The sequence below is a fragment of the Hemiscyllium ocellatum genome, chromosome 24 (assembly GCF_020745735.1).
Source record: "Hemiscyllium ocellatum isolate sHemOce1 chromosome 24, sHemOce1.pat.X.cur, whole genome shotgun sequence".
NCBI classification, from domain to species: Eukaryota; Metazoa; Chordata; class Chondrichthyes; order Orectolobiformes; family Hemiscylliidae; genus Hemiscyllium; species Hemiscyllium ocellatum.
The window spans coordinates 47,919,287-47,942,055 of record NC_083424.1 but is presented as its reverse complement, the minus strand read 5'-3'; the positions used below and the strand labels follow the sequence as shown (position 1 = coordinate 47,942,055).

Genomic DNA, 22,769 nt, shown 5'->3' with positions numbered 1-22,769 from the left:
CTGAAATCTTGTTGGAATTCCTTTTCCAATTGATTAGTTTTAACGATTTATCATTTATCACGCATTCTGGTCGTTATATAAGCTCATCCCAAGGACTATTGTGGTGCAGTGGTAGTGTCCCACACCTCTGGATCAGGAGGCCTGGGCGTAAGTGCCACCTTTCAAAGCTATTGGGTTCAACCATAGAATCCCTACAGTGTCGAAGCAGGCCATTCAGCCCATCAAGTCTACACCGACCCTCTGAAAACCATCACATCCAGATCCACCCCACCCCATTACCCTGCATATGTCATGGCTAACCCATCCAGCCTGAAGATCCATGGACCCTCTGGGGCAATTTAGCATGGCCAATCCACCTAACTTGCACATCTTTGGACTGTGGGAGGAAATCGGAGCAGCCGGGGGAAACCCATACAGACATGGGGAGAATATGCAAACGCCACACGGACACCCGAGAGTGGAATCGAACCCAGGTCCCTGGCTCTGTGAGGCAGCAGTGCTAACCACTGAGCCATCATGCGGCCAAATCTCACCATTGTAGATGGTCTAATTGGAATTTAATTAAAAATCTGGAATCAAGTGTTACATGGGGAGGCCATGAAGTAGTGTTACTGGATAGGCATTCCAGAACCCCTGGGGCCATGGGTTCAAATCCCACCATCCCAGGTAATGACATTTGAATTCAATAATGAAGCTGGTGTAATGGCATCAATGTAATTGCTGCCAAGTTCAGTAAAAACCCTTCTGGGAAAGAAATCTCTTGTCCTACATGTGACTCCAGACCCACAGCAATGTAGCTGACTCTTAGGTCTTCTGTAGGAAGTTAGAGGTGGATAATAAATGCTGGCCTGACCAGTGACACCAACATTGCATGAATTAATTTTAAAAAATGTAATTTCCACGTAGCTTCTCTGCGATTTCTCCATTGTCTCACGGTACTGGCTGTTTCTCTACAGTATTTTACTAACCCTCCACTGAGGGTGCAGCAGACGTTCGGAACATTCCTGGCAGAAATTCCACCCCAAGGTACTTTTATCCACTTACTAGACAGGTTATAGCAGTGTTTCCCGTATTTAAATTATACATTCATGGATTATGCCTCTATCTTTACAAAGTATTCTATCAGTATAAATGTACATTTAATCTATGTGCACGTACATGTATATATTTTTGTGCTGCACCTTTATCTGATTTATTCAGATGGGTTATTTGATCTACGTCTTATTTTCAGATGCAGTTTGTTTTCTTCCACGATATTCTCCTTCAATCTTGACACCATCTAGTATTGTTTCCTGTTATTAATATTCCTTTGCAACTCAATCACTTGGTCAATGTCAGCTGCAAACATATGAAATGAAAGGCAGTTTGTATTACACCAAGTAATGATTTGCCTGTGAGGAATTATAGATGTACTCAGTGATGGGCAGTCTGTTTGTCCTTGCATGAGGTCTATTAGATTTCAAGCCCGGTGCAACCTTCTCAGTTAATCTGTGATCATTTACCCACTTGTACATAGGCCTTGAAGACCTGTATTTTAGTATTCCAAAGTCTCCAAAATATGTTTTTCTTTCCTTATGTAAGACGTTCATTTATTCTCCATTTCTGCTTCTGATTCTAACTGGAGTATCTCACTGGTGATAGAAACCTTTGGGCACATTGTTATCTTCAAAGTTTGGGTGATGGTGACCTGTGAGAGATGGTTGATTGAACAGGATGAAGATTAAGTGGGTTTAGGATGGTTGGGCGTTGTTCAGAGAATGTGAAAATTAAAAGAATACAAAGTAATGTCATTAAAATGTATAGGATTTCTTCAGGGGCTTGACAGGGTAAATCTTAAGAGGATGTTTCTCCTCATGGGAGAGACTAGGACCACAGGGAATAGTCTCAGAATGAAGGGTGCCATTTTAAGACTGAGAGGAGGAGGAATTTCTACTCTCAGAGGATTGTGAATCTTTGGAACCTCTTGCCACAGGGAGTTGTAGAGACAGAGTCCTTGTGTATATTTAAGGCTGAGATAGATAGATTCTTGATCAGTAGGTGAAATAACTGCAGAGGCTGGTCTCCCATCACCAAATCATCTTTATTCACATGTGCACACATACTGCCAGCACAGAGTCAGTCCCTAACTGAGGAGATTTTAACCTCCTGTTTTTTTGTAAACATAAACCCCCAAACATTGGTAGTACAATCCCCTGGTTATATTTTTTCCTGTTTATTCATTTATTTAAACAATACAGTTTATGAACAATTAACATTAACAGCTGTACACAGAGAAACAACAACTTACAAGGGAGAGGGGCTACAAAGCCAGGCTCAACCAGGGAAATGAGGGCAAAGCTGAAATCCCACCTTCAGTCATCACAAAAGAAGCAGTAACAAATACACACAAGACAGTCCAATTAGATTGAAAAACAGTGCATACAATGCAGACCCCGCCTCCCCCCAAGCCCCGCACCCCCAGCAACCAGCAAGCCACCCACCCACCCTTCCCTCCCACCTTCCAGCCACTCTGAGGCAGCCCGCCCCACACCCCTTCCAGTTCTTGGTCCACCCTGACACACCTTCTGGCCACCTCGAGGACAGCCCACCCCAGTTCGTGCCCAGGGTGACAGCGCTGAGGACGGCCTACCCACCTTCCAGCTCTCAATCTACCCCTACATACCATCTGGCTCTCACCCACCCCGATCTACCATCCGGCCTGTGGACTGCCCTGACAAACCTTCCGGCCACCTGTAGGACAGCTCGTCCCCTTCCCTGGGACAACGGTGCACAGTGCAGCCCACAAGCCTTCTGGATCTCGGCCTGCCCCTACCCACCTTCTGGCTGTTGGCCACTCTGACACACCTTCCCACCACCTCAAGGACAGCCCATCCCAATTACCCCTTCTTGGGATGTCAGCACTCAGAATGGCCTACCCACCTTCCGGCTGTCGGGCGATTGGCATCAGGGTGGCCTGCACACCTTCCCCTGGTCATTTCTTTTCCTTTCTTTTCTTCAGTGAAAGACACAAGGCGTACAAATCTTTATTCAATTTCCACCACCAGGAAGAAAGGAAACACCCGAGTGGCCAGTGACAAGCAGTGCCCTTCACATCAAAGGGCAATGCTGTGTGATCAAACAGGGATGGGGAGGGCAGGGATTAAATCAAAATAGAGTTGGAGGGGGAAACAGTGCACTCCACTCCCTGCGGCGCCCACCTCTCCCTGAACAGCTCAAGGGTGTTGGTGGCCACCGCGTGCTCCTTCTTCAGCGACACCCGGGCCCTAACGTAACCGCGGAAGAGGGGCAGGCAGTCGGCCCTAACGGCCCCCTCCACTGCCCACTGCCTGGACCTGTTTATGGCCAGTTTTACCAGACCCAGGAGCAGACCCATGAGGAGGTCTTCAGACCTGCCCTCCCTCCTCCGTACCGGGTGCCCGAAGAGCAGGAGCGTGGGACTGAAGTGCAACCGAAAACAGAGAAGGAGGTTTCTTCCCCTGGTTATATTGGTCAGCCAGGGCTTCCTGATTGACCCAGGTTACCAACTCCAATCAAGGATCTTGACATCAACAGGATCTGCCTGGTTCCAATCACTACACAAGGGTGACAGGGAAAGGGGTGGAAAGTGAGGAGTTTCAGATCCTATTTGAATTACAGGGCAGGTTCAAGGGCTAACACCCTACTCCTGCTCTTGTTTCTGCTGGACCTGTCCTGACCTCCACCCTTCAAATATAATTGTTAATGCTCGGAAAACGGCAGTTGGGCAATGATTGAGGATTGGAGGATGCTCAGACTCAGTTCTTCCCTGTAGAAATTTAGATGCAAGGACAGAGTCACACATCAATCACTGGCCTTTCACCCCAGAATCCTGCTTCTAATCTGACTCAGGATCAATGACAACCTTGTCTGCATTGGAACAAAGGGACAGGAGGAGACTATTCAGCCCCTTGATCAATGTGATCATGGCTGATCTGCAATCTAACTCTATTTACCCACATTCATACCATATCTCTTCATCCTGTTGGACAGGAAAAATACACTAAAGATTTACAATAGTTGTTGCTATTTGCAAATGAGAGTTCCGGTTTACTGACACACTTTCCATTGAATAGTTGAACTATTTCCTAATTGCACGTTGAGGGACTGGTTCTAATATTTAGACCATGCTTCCTGACCCTGGCTGAATTTGCAGAAAGTAGTTCCGTCTGAGAGTCACTCCACAGCCACTAGTTAGTTTGAGCTGTAGGCTTGGGCATTGGAAGAGAGTAGTTCGTGGAATATGTTAGTCTTGCAGTTGCATGTTTAGCTAAATTTATTTCCCCCCATAACACCCACTGCTGATTGGGTGGGAGGGTTTAATTACCCTTAGTGGACAGTCAGGGTTGTCTCCTACTATATGTAGTTCTGGATATCTGGTTGGGTTTGTGAGAGCAGGAAGCAGTCTTAATAATTTAAATTTAGTTTGAATGTTAAGTGCAGTACGTAACGTTCAGTTTCTACAGCAAGGTGAGTAAGATTGAATGCGAGAAGATATTAAACATGTTCTTTTGTAACATAACTGAATTGAGAAAAGCTTTCATCAATTTATTAGACATATTGTTGTGTCAAAGTTTGTTGTGTGAATGGAGTGATGTAAATACAGGGTACTGAATATGGAGATCTCTCACTCCATCACAATCTGTTGAGAATCATAAATGAGAATCATAGTGGGCGGCACGGTGACACAGTGGTTAGCACTGCTGCCTCACAGCGCCAGAGACCCAGGTTCAATTCCCACCTCAGGCGACTGACAGTGTGGAGTTTGCACATTCTCCCTGTATCTGCGTGGGTTTCCTCTGGGTGCTCCGGTTTCCTCCCACAGTCCAAAGATGTGCAGGTCAGGTGAATTGGCCATGCTAAATTGCCCATAGTGTTAGGTAGGGGGTAAATGTGGGGGTATGGATGGGTTGCGCTTCGGCGGGTCAGTGTGGACTTGTTGGGCTAAAGGGCCTGTTTCCACACTGTAAGTAATCCAATCTAAAAGCTGCTGACATGCTGTAGGGAGTTTACTTCGTTTATCACTGCTCCTGACAATCCTGCTGCTTACTCTCAAATTCATCTCCATAGGCCGATGGATGGAGAGAAAAATGATGGCATTCGGTATCTGTTGTATTTTTGCTCATTTGTATTGAAAACACAAATGGAGGGAAAGAGAAAAAGAACTGACTGGACAGAAGAGGAGCATCTGGAGTGAAAGCAGGCTGACTGCTCACTCCCATTGCTGTAACTGGAGCCTTGCTGAGAACAGACCGGCTGCTGAATCTAACTACAAAGACAATCACCATAGTGTCTCTTAAATATTGAATTGGGCTGTATCGGATTTTAAGACATGCAAGGTGCTATTTAAATGTTAGATTGGTGTGATAGTGGTGTCACAGACTGTTAGAAGAAACACCGGATTTTCATGATTTCAATGGACATGAGCATCTGGTTGGGTTTGATAATCAGTTGGACAATCTCCTTCACCGTTTTACAGCCCAGCGAGCTGGGGATGGAAATCCCAAATTCTTTCTTTCTTCATTCCTCTGCCCAGTTTGCTGCTGATCATTGCTTCTGCAGTTCATGAGGTTGGTCTTCACCCATTGCCCCACCATGTACTCCAACTCTGCATTCTTCAATGTTCTTCCTGTGACCTCTCTGATGCTGCCACTGCTGCCCCAGGGAGAGAGATTCCACTCGGGATGGGCATTCTCGGTATATCTTAGCCTGTATTTGAGTGGTGGGTTGGGGAGATGGTGAAACAAGCAAGAACCTATGCTTTTTAAGAGCACATGTTGTTAGTTTCTTTGAGTTCTTGCACGTTCCATAGATGCATGTACTTTATTTGTTCCTGTAATAGAGCATGGGCTCCTCACGCTGTTGGATATAGTTTACCTTGGGCAAGTAGCTGGTTCTAATTAGGTGTATGCCTTGTTAGCAATTATGTCGCCCACTGATTCCATGCTCCTTGTCTTATAAAATGGCAAACAAATGTACTCTTTGGACAATTAACAGCAGAAACAGAGTAATTCATGCCAGCTTCTTAAATACGTTAATACACAAATCACAATAATATAATTTTTATTCCTATTTATTCATGGGATGGCAGCATCATTGGATCGGCCAATATTCATTGTCTATCCCTAATTGCCCAGAAGGCAGTTAAGAGTCAACCACATTGCTGTGGGTCCCGAGTCACATGTAGGTTTGACCAGACAAAAATTACCATTTCCTTCCTTAAAGGATATTAGTGACCCAGATGGGTTTTTTCCTGACAATTGACCATGGATTCATGGTCATCCGTAGATTATTAATTCCAGATTTTTATTGTCATTAAGTTCAAGTGCCACCATCAGCCATTGGCAAGATTCAGATGTAGGTCCCCAGTATATTACCTGGGTGTCTGGATTAACAGTCCAGCGATAATCCCTTCCAGGCCATTGCCTCCCCTAAATAGGCTTGCACAGGTAATACATCTAGAGTATAGTCTACATGCATACTCCTGAAGTAAAAATATGAGGAGACAGTAAGTGATTGGGACTAATTGATAATTCTTTCGAAGAGGCAATACTGGTAAGACAGACTGAATGGCCAACTTACATACCGGAAGGTTTTAAAAATTACGATATGGTCCAGAGCTTAACTTGTGACCAGGCTGTTGATTTGCTGAATGTTTCAGTAGTGGACACAGTGATCAGCCCTGTTTAAAAGCATTCCTTAAATGTGAGCTGCATTGTGGATGCAGCAGGCATGCAGAAAGTGACTGTAAATTAAGACACAATGAGAAGTGACACTACATGGTGTCAGCTGTGAGCTTTATGGACACAAGAGACATTGAGGAGAAGATAGAGAGGAGAAAAGATGTCCTGTGTCCACAGGGAGGTGTTTCGGGAGGCCTCTCACAGGTGTAAAGCCACAGGACCTAGTTACCACACGCCAGAAAATCCATTGACCTCACACAAGTAGCTGAGGTCACTGAATGTTACATCTGATCAGCTGCACTAACCTTCTATCCTGCTCAATTTACCACACACCCCCATGGCTCTTTCAATCAGAATGCATACCTGACATTCTCGTCCTCCAGCATACCCTCACACCCACATCTCACAGCTTGCACACTCTGCCAACTATTCAGCCATGACAAATTCCTCAAACATGCAGTGAGCAACGCTCACTGACACACTTCACTCGGTCTGGCTAGAAAAGGTGGCGCGCAACTGAGAAGGCAACAGGAACTAACTGGAGTGGGACAGACACAATCTGTAGCAGAGATGCTGCTGGGCACAACTAAAACCATTGCAGATGGCAAGACCCCCGTACACAATGCTCCTTCTCTCATCGCACAGTTTACAAGCTGCAGATAGTTCAAATCTGTCTCACATCCCCACTACACTCTGAAAAGCACAACGTTAGCCTTTTCACTCTCTTCTTTCAGATACCCAGGAGGTGTCTCCTCGACACACAGTGGACCAACACCATGGAGACAGTGGTGAGAAAGGTGGTCAGCTTTAAACTGGCAGATAACTGTTGACGCAGAATAATTAAGAGGATAGATTTGAGGCGGGATCTGTATGTGGTGAGACATTGGGTACAGTGACCTGCTGCTAAGTCAGGGGGTAAGATTTAGGTGCCAGTCTGAGTTTGACTGCAGAGGTGCGTTTTGCTGGGAAACCCTCCAGCAGCACACTGATAGGAATGCCGGCATGTATACTTACATCCACCATTACAAAGCTGTTCACTGTGCCGTGTACTCATTCATTAGCTCCTTTTCCTCAGCTGCTTGCTGATTGGCTGGCACCAAGAGCTGGACGTTGACACTGTGCCCTCTGGTGTCCTATGCGATGGCTTCAGAGTGATCCAGGCAATTGGGGGTCGGGGGGGTACGGGATTCAAGCAGCCTGTGGTCTGCACTATCGTATTTCAATGTGCAACCTGGTTTCCTCATTATCTGCAGGCTGTGCAGTTCTGAAGGGCTTGTGAGGGCCCTCCTGTGGCACAGTGGTAGTGTGTGGGATAGGAGGCCTGGCTTGATCCAGAGTTGTACAATAACATCTATGAATAGGTTGATTAGGAAGTAAATCGGTGTGAGCCCAGAGTGTGAACAGGCAGGGCCACAAGGGGGAAGGTAGGGGAGGGTGTGGCATTGGTTGAGAGGTAGGGGTGAGGGTGAGGGTGAGGGCAAGGAGTTGCAACACTGCTTTGAAAGCTCTGAATTCTGTCTCAGATTCACCACCATCAACCGAAAGAGAATTCTTCTGCCTTTCTAGGATAGCAGAGCTCTCTTCCTCACCTCCTCCAATTGCTGCCCCCCTCTCTACACGCCTGTTCTGCTACTCAGTCCTTCACTTTCCCAGACCCTCAGCTCCAATAGATCTCTGAATAGCCAGCCAGACTATCTCCGTCGAATCTAGTGGGCAGCTGGCATTGTTTCAGAGCTGAAAGAGTAGCATCTCTTGAGGAGGAAGGAGTCAATAGGAAGGAGTCACCATGCAGCCCCAGCTTCTGAAATTCTGCTCTTTCCACCAGAATGTTGTCTATCAATGAGAAGGGGTGGAGACTGGTGAGACTTCAGGGGGGCAGATATCAAGATGTACCAGGAGAATGGCGGGAATGGAGGATTTGAATTATGAAGAGAGTTTGGATCAACTGGGACATGTAGGAGGTTGAGAGGTGACCTTATTAAGGTCTATAAAATCATAAGGGGCATAGATAAGGTGAATGACAGGTGCCTTTTCCCTGGAGTTGGGGGATTTTAAAACTAGGGGGCATATTTTTAAAGTGCGGGGGAAACATATTAAAGGGGCAACATTTTTACACAGAGAGTGATTCGTGGTGGAATGAACTTCCAGAGGAAGTGATAGATGCAGGTACAGTTAGAAGTCATTTGGATAAGTACATGAATCGGAAATGTTTGGAGGCATATGGGCAGGCAGGCGGGGCTAGTTTAGTTTGGGAACATAGTCAACATGGATTGGTTGTACCGAAGGGTCTGTTTCCATGCTGTATGATTCTATGATTTGAAGCATTCTATCTGGAGATTGTAAGAATGTCCATTGTATTTCAGGGCCTGTCTATTAAGGGCAGTATTAAAACCTCCTGGGAGCAAAGAGAACAAATGAAGCTAATGCTGTCTAGTTGACAGAAGGCTCTGATGATTTACGCTCATTGCTTCTGAGCACTTAATGGTTGGCCATTTTGAAGCCTTTACATGGCAAGGCCTTCATTTGTTGCCCATTCTTAATTGGCTTTCTAGACCACTGAGACATCAGGTAAGAGTCACAAGTAGCCAAGGTCAATATATTCCTTCCCTAAAGTGAAGCAGAATGGATGAATAAAGTTAGTGTACATTTCGATGGCACAGTATTTGCAGGGTGTGCTGACACCTCCCAGCATTTTATTTTAGCACGTCTCGTGCTTTTAATTAATTCCTCAGCAGCCAGAGGAACTGTGGCTTATCTCATTGTCTTCAGAGACTCCAGTTGGATCATTTTTCTCCAAACTCAAAGCACTTATTTGCATAACTTCCGGCGAAACTCTCAGGAAGACATGAATCTGGACAAACGCAGCACATTTGCATGTGAATGGGTGACTTGGCTCATCTCACATTCACACAGCTGATGTCCACTTGAACAACAGACACAATATTGTGCAGATTGCTGCCGGGGCCACGGGCCATGATACTCTCCAGGAAGTCCTCTCTAGATTCCGAGGGAGTGCAAATCCTTCAGGCGGAGATCCTGCATATACTGGCAATTTCTCCATTTGGCTCCCAAAGCTATGTTGGGACAGCAAGAGAATTTCCGGACCAGCCATTTGAAAGTGGCTGTTAATTACTAAAGGGCTATAACAGAATTAAATAATCTGACTTGCTACCCATGTCCTGTCTGAGTCTGCTTAATGCACCATTTGCATGCATGTTGAAATAAGGGGTCTCTTTTATAGGGGTCTCAGTAATGTGAGCTACAGCGAGATGCTGTGGTGGAATCAGGTGTTAAGTGTAACAAAGCCCACCCGGACACTGAGATTATCCCACTCCATCTATTCACAGGTGGCATAGCGAGATGCCTGCCAGGCAATGGTGAGGTATCAATTGAAGGGGATTAACAGTAGTCACCCCTTCTTTCTGACCAAACAAACTAAACATTGGGGAAAACTTGATGGGGAGATCAGATCATGGAACTGGGGGAATTCAATGCCCACTTGCTGCCAACAACCTCTATCTTGGGCACCGGGCAGCAAGTGACATCTCACGCATCCATCGTCTGTGGACAGAGGCATCTGGGCATCTCCAAACCCATTGCAACCATCCTGTCACCAACCTCGTGCACTGGCAGCCTGCTCACAAGACATAGGCATACATTGCAGGGCATAGCAGCATTGAGAAGCTGCAGTGAGGAGCACATTGCGTGGAAGAGCAGAAGTCCAGCTCACAGAATGTTCCAGACTGCACCTCACGGCTGCTTCTTCCTTCACACTCACTTACTTTGTGCCTATCTGCATGTAGGCCTTGTGTTGTATTGCATTGATTTGCCATGCCAGGTCACGCCTGTTAGCAAACTAACTATTGACTGCCATCTTTGCTGTTCAAAGGGGGCTTTTAGGTGCAGACACATAGAATGTCCTGGGGGGGGGGAGGGGGGGGGGCATGGGGATGATCTTGCTGGATAGGGCACTGAGACATCAATCTGAAATCGACAGCATGTGCCAGCTGTCTGTGTAGCAAATGCACTACTCTTCATTCAATCACATAGACTGGGCAGAAACTGCTGGAGCTGGGCCTCATTCAAGTCAAGAGAGATGTTGCTGTCTGTTGAGGAGTATGGATACTGTCAGTGACAAGCACAATTCACATACAAACCAGGGGCTAACTCTGAATAGGTAGATTAGAATTTTTTTTAAAAGTAAAAGACCAGTGGGACAGTAGTAATGTCTGTACCTCTGAGCCAGGGGTCACAGAGATAATGTCCATAGCTCCAGTGGTAGCGTCCATACCTCTGAGCTGGGGAGTCAGGTTAAAGTCCCACCTGCTCCAGAGTTAAGCACTAACATATCAGAACAGGCAGATTAGGAAAATATAAATAGGGCTACAGCTGGATGAAAGCCAACCACAATTGACGCACCTCCCAAGGGTTCTGTGTGAGTGTTCTATCATAATCAAAGTACTGAACACAGTGTGAGTTTTAGTGATTGAAGTGAGTATAGGTTGGGCATCCCTTAGCCAGCACAACACCTTCTGCAGGGAACTAAACCTGCTGACACCCAGTGCAAACCTGTCTCCCAATTTCCACATCCACTGTGCCTGGCCCTCACTTGCAGGTCTGTGATCTAAGAGACTCTTTCAGTCCTTCTGGACTCGACAGTAGGTCCTTTTGACTGAGTGTGATGGAGCTTGCTGCTGGTCACTGTGGTGGCCTACCAGACACAGTGAAAATGGAGGCCCAAGTAGCAGAGGAGCAGCCGGGAAGGGATGGTGGGATGTATAGGCTGCCCAGAGGTTCCCAGCCCAGACTAATTTGCTAATCTGTCTGTTCTGAGATGTTAGCGCTCACCTCTGACCTGAGTGAGCTGCAGCGCGATGTATGCTCTGGGACCCGGTGCCAGATACTGCAGTGGGACCCGAGGGCTACAGCAGTGGGAGGTCACAGTTTGGAACTTGCTCCTTTCAGGGAGTGATGGCTGCCCGGGTGTATGATCTCTCAGTCATGCTTCCACTAGTGCTTTAGGACAATGCTTGATTCCATCCGTGCAAGGTCACATCAGTTCAGTTGACTCCCCCAAGACAAGGTTCCACACTGCAGCCCTGGTCAGGAGGATTCAGGAACAAAGCTGGCTTCCCCAGGTGTAGGATACCATCAACCAGACACACACAACACTGACAGACCCAAGTCACAATGCTGCAGAATTCACCATCATTTCTTTCCTTGCATGTTCAGGTGATCTGTCATCACTGTTACCACTTCCTGGAAGTGTGTGCCCACTACCCCATGACGCCAACATCCTGGAGCACTCTCCTGTACCTGTTGGGTTTGAGAGACTGACTGCCTTTCAAGGTTGGTTACTGGGACAAGGCTACTCCACGTGACCATGGCTCATGACACCTTTGTGTAAGCCCTGACTGATGCAGAGCACAAGTTGAATGATGCCCATCCAGTGCCATGGTGGAGCAGAGTAAAGGGCTGCTGAAGATGTGGTTCCTCTGCTTGGACCATTCATGAGTTTGGAAGTATTGTCCAGACAGAATGTGCCACATCATCCTGCCATGTTGTGCCTTTCACAACTGGAGCAGGCAATGTGGCGAAGTGCTGGATACTGAGGAACTGGGGAAACAGGAGCAGTCTTCCGAGGAGAGGAGGAGGAGGACAGCGAAGGCATCAGAGGAAGCTGTCATTGTCCGCAACTGAGCACGGTTGTGGCAGGTGTTACAATCCAGACAGAACCTCACTGACCCCATTGTTCTAATAGATGAGAACTGGCTGGAGCAGGCAATTGTTGACTCCAAAGTAATCTTTGGTTGTTGTGTTGAAATCTGGTTTGTATGGCAGGGACAATCTCAAGTGCTCAATGAGTTGTGTAACAGTGCAATGTCGATTACAACAGGGTGTTGCGCTTTGAGTTTGAAAGACAACTTGTAATGATATTTAAACCCAACATTGTTCATCACTGGTCTAGAGGTTCTGTAAGGTGTCCCAGTGACCTCTTAGCCAGCACTTGGCGATCAGCAGACTATCAAAGCAACATGGCATCAATAGCTCTCTCAGGAAGCATGAAGAAATGGGGGGGGGGGGAGGCTGAAGCTTAAAATGAGGCTTTGCTTGAACAGGAGCCAATTTAAACGGGCAAACACATGGTAATAGATAACAGTACTTGGTATGCGTAAGGGCACAGGCAGCTTAATTTGAAATGACCTCAAGTAGGTAGAATGGCAATTGTATTGAGACAAACAGCAAAGTTGAGTCTTTGGTATCTCATTTGCACATTTCAATACTCTTCAAGATGATAAAAAAAACGTAAAATACAAGCAGAAATATTAACAGGGAAAGTGCTAGGGACACCCGGTATATCTGTTAGCCAAAGCAGAGGCTACAGTACTGGGTAGTAATATTCCATCAGATAGGGGATTACATTTTATAGAAGCAAGTGTTAATCATGACCCCACTGCTTTCCTTCATCATGTGACATGTCCCATAGCAACCACCCCACAGCAACCAACCCCATAGGATCACTGGAATGTGCAGTTAACCACCACTTACATAGGACTGAATAGAGAATTCCAAGCTCATTTCATCTGGATTGCAATTTCTGGTTGAAGGTCTTCCTGGAGATTTTGTGTCATGAACTCCTGTCTCCACACTCCCAGTCTTGGCTGTTCAATATGTTACCTAACAGCGCTAGGGATCCGGTTTCAATTCCACTTTTGGGAACTGCCTATGCGGAGTTTGCACATTTTCCCCCATCTGTGTGGGTTTCCTCTAAAGAACAAATAACAAAGAAAGCACAGGAACAGGTCCTTCAATCCTCTATCTAAACTCATCGCCTATTTTCTAAGGATCTGTATCCCTCTGCTCCGTGCTCATTCATGTATCTGTCAGGATACACCTTAACTGACGCTGTCGTGCCCACCTCTACCATGTCCGCTGGCAACACATTCCAAGCACCCATCACCCTCTGTGTAAAGAACTTTCCACACATATCTCCCCTAAATTTTTCCCCTCTCACCTTGAACTTGTGACCCCTAGTAATTGAATCTCTCATTCTGGGAAAAAGCTTCTTGCTATCCATCCTGTCTATACCTCTCATGATTTTGTAGACCTCAGTCAGGTCCATCCTCAACCTTGGTATTTCTAATGAAAATTATCTTAATTTACTCAACCTCTCTTCATAGTTAGTGCCATCCACACTAGGTGACATCCTGGTGAACCTCCTCTGCACCTTCTCCAAAGCATCCACATCCTCCTGGTAATGTAGCAAGCAGAACTGTACGCAGTATTCCAAATATGGCCGAACCAAAGTCTAATATGACTACAAACATGACTTGCCAATTCTTGTACTCAATACCCCCTCCGATGAAGGAAAGCATGCTGAGTGCCTTCTTGACCACTCTATTGACATGCATTGCCACCTTCAGGGTACAGTGGACCTGACCACCCAGATTTTTCTGTACATCAATTTTCCCCAAAGTTTATCCATTTACCATCTAATTCACTCTTGAATGGGATCTTTCAAAATGCATCACCTCGCTTTTGCCAGATTGAACTCCATCTGCCATTTCTCTGCCCAACTCTCCAATCTATCTACATTCTGCTGCAGTCTCTGACAGTCCCCTTCACTATCTGTTAATCCACCAACCTTAGTGTCATCTTCAAGCATGATAGTCCTACCACCTATACCTTCCTCCAGATCATTTAATTGTTGGAATACAGATCTTAATCCACAATTACTTCAAAATCACAAACTTTCAGAAAGCCTTTGCCCTAGCAGCGATAATTTTATAAAGAAAAAACAAGAGTATATAAAAAATGGTACACACACGGTTCTTGTGATCACCACTGTAGGTTTTCTCCAGGGTTTCCCACTACCACTTCCAGGAGATCGCTTTTCCATTCCAGGGGACTCCCAGGCCCATCCTGGAGAATTGGCAACCACATATGAAAACCCTACAGGAGCTGGCTATACCGAACACAGAAGTTAAAGACTTATGCCTAGTCTAGAGGTCTGCCCATCAGCACGCTTCCTGCACTCTCTTCACGGTGGTGCCAACTCCACAGATAATGCCTGCAGTGATGATAAGGAGCCAAATACTTCATAGCCACAGCCCCACACACTATGCTGCAGTCTAACAGATACAATGGTGGGACTCGCAGTCATTTGGTAGCATCAGCACTATTTAACACTATTGGTGCCAACCTCCATACACATTACAGTGCCAATTATTCCACCTACGCCGTGGTACAACATGGTACAACATAGTATCAAAGCCACGTTCTTGAACAAAGAAAAGAGAAAGACAGCCCTGCATTTATACTCTTTTTTTGTAAATGACCATTTGAAAGTACTTACAGTCAATGAAATACTTCTTTAAAACTGTTGTCACTGTTGCAGTGTCAGGAAATCAGCAGTTCTGAGGAAAGGTCAGTGGACCCGAAACGTTAACTCTGATTTCTCTCCACACATGCTGCCAGCCCTGTTTAGGTTTTCCAGCAATTTCTGGTTTTGTTTCAGCAGCTAATTTGCCTTCAGCAAACTCTCACATGACCCGATCATTTAGTTTTGTCATGTTGCCTGAGGGACACATATTGAGCAGAATATCAGGAGTAACTTTGCTGGTCTTCTTCAAAACATAGCCATGTCTTCAAAACTGTGCCACACATTAAGTTACAGACAATCCCTGATTTACACATATCTAGAACATAGAACATAGAACAATACAGCACAGAACAGGCCCTTCGGCCCACGATGTTGTGCCGAACATCTATCCTAGATTAAGCACCCATCCATGTACCTATCCAATTGCCGCTTAAAGGTCGCCAATGATTCTGACTCTACCACTCCCATGGGCAGCGCATTCCATGCCCCCACCACTCTCTGGGTAAAGAACCCACCCCTGACATCTCCCCTATACCTTCCACCCTTCACCTTAAATTTATGTCCCCTTGTAACACTCTGTTGTACCCGGGGAAAAAGTTTCTGACTGTCTACTCTATCTATTCCTCTGATCATCTTATAAACCTCTATCAAGTCATCCCTCATCCTTCGCCGTTCCAACGAGAAAAGGCTGAGAACTCTCGACCTATCCTCGTATGACCTATTCTCCATTCCAGGCAACATCCTGGTAAATCTTCTCTGCACCCTCTCCAAAGCTTCCACATCTTTTCTAAAGTGAGGCGCCCAGAACTGCACACAGTACTCCAAATGTGGCCTAACCAAAGTCCTGTACAGCTGCAACATCACTTCACGACTCTTGAATTCAATCCCTCTGCTAATGAACGCTAATACACCATAGGCCTTCTTACAAGCTCTATCCACCTGAGTAGCAACTTTCAAAGATCTATGTACATAGACCCCAAGATCCCTCTGTTCCTCCAACTGACTAAGAACCCTACCGTTAACCCTGTATTCCGCATTCTTATTTGTTCTTCCAAAATGGACAACCTCACACTTGGCAGGGTTGAACTCCATCTGCCACTCCTCAGCCCAGCTCTACATCATATCTAAGTCCCTTTGCAGCCGACAACAGCCCTCCTCACTGTCCACAACTCCACCAATCTTCGTATCATCTGCAAATTTACTGACCCACCCTTCGACTCCCTCATCCAAGTCATCAATAAAAATTACAAACAGCAGAGGACCCAGAACTGATCCCTGCGGAACTCCACTTGTAACTGGGCTCCAGGCTGAATATTTACCATCTAGCACCACTCTCTGACTTCGACCGGTTAGCCAGTTTTCTATCCAATTGGCCAAATTTCCCTCTATCCCATGCCTCCTGACTTTCCACATAAGCCTACCATGGGGAACCTTATCAAATGCCTTACTAAAATCCATGTACACTACATCCACTGCTCTACCCTCATCCACATGCTTGGTCACCTCCTCAAAGAATTCAATAAGACTTGTAAGGCAAGACCTACCCTTCACAAATCCGTGCTGGCTGTCCCTAATCAAGCAGTGTCTTTCCAGATACTCATAAATCCTATCCCTCAGTACCCTTTCCATTACTTTGCCTACCACAGAAGTAAGACTAACTGGCCTGTAATTCCCGGGGTTATCCCTATTCCCTTTTTTGAACAGGGGCACAACATTCGCTACTCTCCAGTCCCCTGGTACCACCCCCGTTGACAGTGAAGACGAAAAGATCATTGCCAACGGTACTGCAATTTTCTCTCTTGCTTCCCACATAATCCTAGGATATATCCCGTCAGGCCCGGGGGACTTGTCTATCCTCAAGTTGTTCAAAATATCCAACACATCTTCCTTCCTAACAAGTATCTCTTCTAGCTTACCAGTCCATTTCACACTCTCCTCTTCAACAATATGGTCCCTCTCGTTCGTAAATACTGAAGAAAAGTACTCATTCAAGACCTCTCCTATCTCTTCCGACTCAATACACAATCTCCCACTACTGTCCTTGATCGGACCTACCCTCGTTCTCGTCATTCTCATGTTTCTCACATACGCATAAAATGCTTCGGGGTTATCCTTGATCCTATCCGCCAAGGATTTTTCATGCCCTCTCTTAGTTCTCCTAATCCCTTTCTTCAGGTCCCTTCTGGCTATCCTGTATCCCTCCACTGCTCTGTCTGAACCCTGTTTCCTCAGCCTTATGTAAGCCTCCTTCTTCCTCTTTACTAGACATTCAACCTTCCTCGTCAACCAAGGCTCCCTCACACGACCATTTCTTTCCTGCCTGATAGGTACATACATATCAAGGACACGTCGTATCTGCTCCTTGAAAAAGTTCCACATTTCCACCACATCCTTCCCTGACAGCCTATGCTCCCAACTTATGCTCCTCAAATCCTGTCTTACAGCATCGTAATTTCCCTTCCCCCAATTGTAAAATCTACCCAGTTGTGCGCACCTATCTCTCTCCATAACCAAGGTGAAAGTCACAGAATTGTGGTCACCATCACCAAAATGTTCACCCACTAACAAGCCCATCACTTGTCTCGGTTCATTACCGAGTACCAAATCCAATATGGCCTCCCCTCTGGTTGGACAATCTACATACTGAGTTAGAAAAGCTTCCTGGACACACTGCACAAACACCGCCCCATCCAATCTACTTGATCTAAAGAGCTTCCAATCAATATTTGGGAAGTTGAAGTCACCCATGACTACGACCCTGTGGCTTCTGCACCTTTCCAAAATCTGTTTCCCAATCTGTTTCTCCACATCTCTGCTGCTATTGGGGGGCCTATAGTAAACATCCAACAAGGTGACTGCACCTTTCCTATTTCTGACTTCAGCCCATACTACCTCCAAAGGCAGATCCCCCTCAAACTTCCTTTCTGCAGCCGTTATACCATTTCTAATTAGCAATGCCAGCCCCCCTCCTTTTTTACCACCCTCCCTAATCTTACTGAAACATCTGTAACCAGGAACCTCCAACAACCATTCCTGTCCCTCATCTATCCACGTTTCCGTGATGGCCACAACATCGTAGTCCCAGGTACCGATCCACGCCTTAAGTTCACCCACCTTATTTCTGATACTCCTTGCGTTGAAGTATACGCACTTGAGCCCACCTCTGTGTCCGCAAGTATTCCCTGTCAGTGCTACCTTCTCCACAGCCTCCCTACATTCTTGGACATCCTGACAAACAGCTAGCTTACTTGCTGGACTACAAGTCCGGATCCCATCCCCCTGCCAAATTAGTTTAACCCCCCCCGAAGAGTGCTAGCAAACCTACCCCCCGGGATATTGGTGCCCTTCTGGTTCAGGTGCAACCCGTCCAGTTTGTACAGGTCCCACCTTCCCCAGAATGCAGTCCAATTGTCCAAATACCTGAAGCCCTCCCTCCTACACCATCCTTGCAGCCACGTGTTCAACTGCACTCTCTCCCTGTTCCTTGCCTCACTGTCACGTGGCACTGGCAACAACCCAGAGATGACGACTCTGTCTGTCCTAGCTTTTAGCTTCCAGCCTAACTCCCTGAGCTCTTGAATGACCTCCCCACCCCTCTTCCTACCTATGTCGTTGGTGCCAATGTGTACCACGACTTCTGGCTGCACACCCTCCCCCTTAAGGATTCTGAAGACACGGTCCAAGACGTCTCGGACCCTGGCACCCAGGAGGCAACAAACCATCCGAGAGTCTCGCCCATGTCCACAGAACCGCCTGTCCGTCCCTCTAACTAGAGAGTCTCCTATAACTAGCGCTCTCCTCCTCTCCCCCTTTCCCTTCTGAGTCTCAGAGCCAGACCTCACGCCACAGACCCCGTCACTACAGCTTACACCTGCAAGGCTGTCCCCCCCAACAGTTTCCAAAGCTGTATACTTATTGTTTAGGGGAACGACCACAGGGGAACCCTGTACTGCCTGCTTCTTCCCCTTCCCACCTCTAACTGTTATCCAGCTACCTCTGTTCTCCGGCGTAACTATGTCCCTGTAGCTTCTATCAATCAGCCTCTCAGCCTCTTGAATAATCCTCAGTTCATCCAACTCCAGTTCCAGTTCCCTAACTCGTTCGGTGAGGAGCAGGATCTGACTGCATTTCCTGCAGACGAAGTCGGCAGGAGTATCGGTGGTCACCCCTACCTCAAACATCCTGCAGGAGGAACATTCCACTGCCTGCGCTGCCATGACTATACGCTTTGTCTCCAAAACAAGAACACTGAGTCAATAACACTGAGTCGCTTACCTGTGGACTTTAAAGTTAGGTTAGAGGAGGAGGATGGGAGGGAGGCCCTACGAAGGAGGGCCTGAGGTCTAGAACACACCCACTCAAATACCAATCACTTACCTTCCCGACCAGCTCTGCGCTCCAACCTCACTTCCGCCCAGCTCGCGCCGCTCTCTGTCTTACATATGCTTGTATTTATGAATGAGATCTCATATCAGGCTGTATTAATATTCATTTTAAAGATCCAACGTGTGAATGTTTCTTGTACTTACAATTGTACTGTGTTGTGTTCCAACTTGGTTTACAAATCAGATTTATGATTGAAGGGATATGGGCCGGCACTGGCAGGTGGAACTAGATTGGGTTGGGATATCTGGTCGGCATGGACGGGTTGGACCGAAGGGTCTGTTTCCATGCTGTACATCTCTATGACTCTATGCTGTTGGAGATAATATAATAGCATGGACAGAGGAACAGCTGACTAGTGGAAGGTGGAGAACTGGCATAAGGGAGATATTTTTGGATTATCCCAATCAAAGGTTAGAAGGCTAGTAGGTGAAAATTTGGATGGAATAAAATGTGGGGAAATGTGGGGTTAAAGGAAGTGGTTGACGCTTGTAACATTTAAAAGGTATCTGGATGGGTATATGGGTTTGGAGGGGTATGGGGCAGATGCTGGCAAATGGGACTAGATTAGTTGGGATATCTGGTCAGGATGGGTGAGTTGGACTGAAGAATCCGTTTCCATGCTGTACACCTCTAAGATTCCATGACCCTATGCACTTTGACATGAAGGGTAGAGGAGCTGAATATTATTTAAAAGGAGAAAGTCTTCAGGAAACTACAGGACTGAGGGATTTGGGAATCCTCATCTATGAATCTCAAAAACGAATCATCCACGTTCAGCGAGAAATAGGAAGGCAAATGGAGTGTTTGCTTTGATTTCAAAGAGATTGGATTTTCACAATAGGGAGGTTTTGCTAAAACTATACAGCACACTAGTCAGACCACAATGGGAATACTGTGCACAATTGGGCTTTTTATTGATGGTAAGATATACTGACATTGGGGGCACACCAGAGAAAGTTCACTAGGTAGGTATAAAGGGATTGGCTTATGAGGTGACATTGAGTCATTTGAGCCTGTGCTCTGATTGGTGGGCAGCTTTTGCAGTGCCAACGGTGTCAGAAGAGAATGGTGAACTGAAGGAAGCTCACACAGAAGTGCCATGGACATCGGAGACAGTCAGAGGGATTGAGCACTGTACGGAATGGTTGGGTGGAGGGATAGGTGGACAAGGTGATAGGCAGATAGGCACAAAGGGGAGGGCTTATGGTTTTAGGGCATGCACAATACACCCATGTCGTCCAACGAAGCAACACCCCCTTCCTTCCTGTCCTTGCACCAACTTTGTTGAGAAAACAGCCTTCATATTCTTACCTACTTTCAACTCCCAGCAGCAAGTGGCAGTGGAGGTGGATTAATTAATTTCCACAGAGTTGGGTCTTACCCATGGCTGACCCCTCACTGTTATAGGGACCATTTCAGGGTTTGGTACGATGGGGTGAGCCAGCCACCTGACCTATTTTATAAAAATTAATGAAATCCCATTTTGAAAAAGAACAGGCAAGCTATTCCTAATATTTATCCCTCAATCAACATCACCAGAATAAACGATCTGGTCACTTAACACACTGCTCATCAACTGAATACATTGCAATAGGGTTAGAGGTAAGGTTACACTACCAGCCCCTTCCACAGTGAGGCGACAAAATACAATTACTTTCACGCATTGAAATGCCAGCATCCACTGACTGCTCCAAATTCACAGCCACCCCACAGATACAGCTCATAGCATTAAACTCCTAAACACTTGTCTGTCACTGATAATGGGGCATGGCATTGGAAAAGGTACAGCAGGTCAGGCAGCATCCAAGAAGCAGAAGAGTCACCTTTTTGGTCAGGATCTGAAACTCTGATTTCTCCAGCATCTGCAGTCCCCATTGTCTCCTTGTTGTCAGTTCTGAACACACTTGGCCATTTCAGTAACTTCCTGTGACAAGACATTGTTTATACAGCTCTCTGAAATCTGTGTAATCCTGTACATCAGGCTACGGGAGATATTCTAGCTGTATCCATTCTTCAAATGCTCTCAAACTGTCTCTTTTTTGAATTTTCAGCAGTGATTCCTGTTCAAACCATGTTCTAATGATTTTATTCGTATTCAATATATCCTCAAGACTTTCAGTGTTCCTCTCACCCAACCCGTCTCTGTAGTCAGCACTGTTTGTCAAGCATCTTTGCTCATGTTTCATATATCATAGGCAGTGCATTGAGTATAGGAGTTGGGACATTATGTTGCAGCTGTATAGGACATTGGTTAGGCCACTTTTGGAATACAACATTGAGTTCTGGTCTCCCTGCTACAGGAAAGATGTTGTTAAATTCGAAAGAGTGTATAAAAGATTTACAGGAAGTTTGCATGGATAGAGGGTTTGAACTATAGGGAGAGGCTAAATAGGCTGGGGCTAATATTCCTGGTGTGTCGAAGGCTGAGGGGTGACCTTACAAAGATTTATAAAACCATGAGGGACATGGATAGGGTGAATAGACAAGGTCTTTTCCTCAGGGTAGGGGAGTTCAATCTAGAGGACTTAGGTTTAAATTGGGAAGGATTTAAAAGAGGCTTAAGGGGTAACTTTTTCACACAGAGGGTGATGCGTGTATGGAATGAGCTGCCAGAGGAAGTGGTGAGGGCTGGTACTGTTACAACATTTAAAAGTCATCTAGTTGGGTACATGAACAGGAAGGGTTTAGAGGGATATGGACCAAATGCTGGCAAATGGGAGTAGATTAACTTGCAATATATGGCATGGGCAAGTTGGACCGAAGGGTCTGTTTCTGTGCTGTACATCCCTATGACTCTATATCCCTCTAAATCCCTGTAATGCAAGGCTAAGCAACATAAGCATAAACTGCCAAACGTACAGGTAGAGAAGTTTCCCTTTAAACAGATACATGATGCAAACCTCAAAATGAAACAATAACGCTAACCATTACCTGCCAATCATGTGTAATCTGACCCATTTTGCTTCTAAGAACCACCATCAATTTCAATTCACTGCAGGAAATGATGATGGGTCTGTGTTTAACCACGACCCTCAGACACTGATTATGCCCAAAGGAAAACAGGCTAGCAAGAGAAACAGAAATAAAACCAATGGTTCAATTTAAAACAAAAGCAAAATACTGGGATGCACAGACACTTGAATTAAAAGCAGAAGAAGCTGGAAATACACAACAGGTCAGAGAAACACAGTTAAACATTTCAGATCTGAGCTATTTTGTTGAAACTTTAGTCTGTACTCCACCATGAGTAGAGTGTGAACAAAGAAGGATAGTGAACCAATCACATTGCCAGGAGTCAAAAG

At 46.0% G+C, this 22,769-nt stretch overlaps 1 protein-coding gene across 2 annotated transcripts in view; it reads left to right on the top strand.

Annotated features, from left to right (window-relative positions):
* The window catches only part of LOC132827395 (apoptosis-inducing factor 3), a 131,980-nt gene that overhangs the window by 13,178 nt on the left and 96,033 nt on the right, over positions 1-22,769 (top strand). The gene's annotated exons all lie outside the window — the stretch shown is intronic.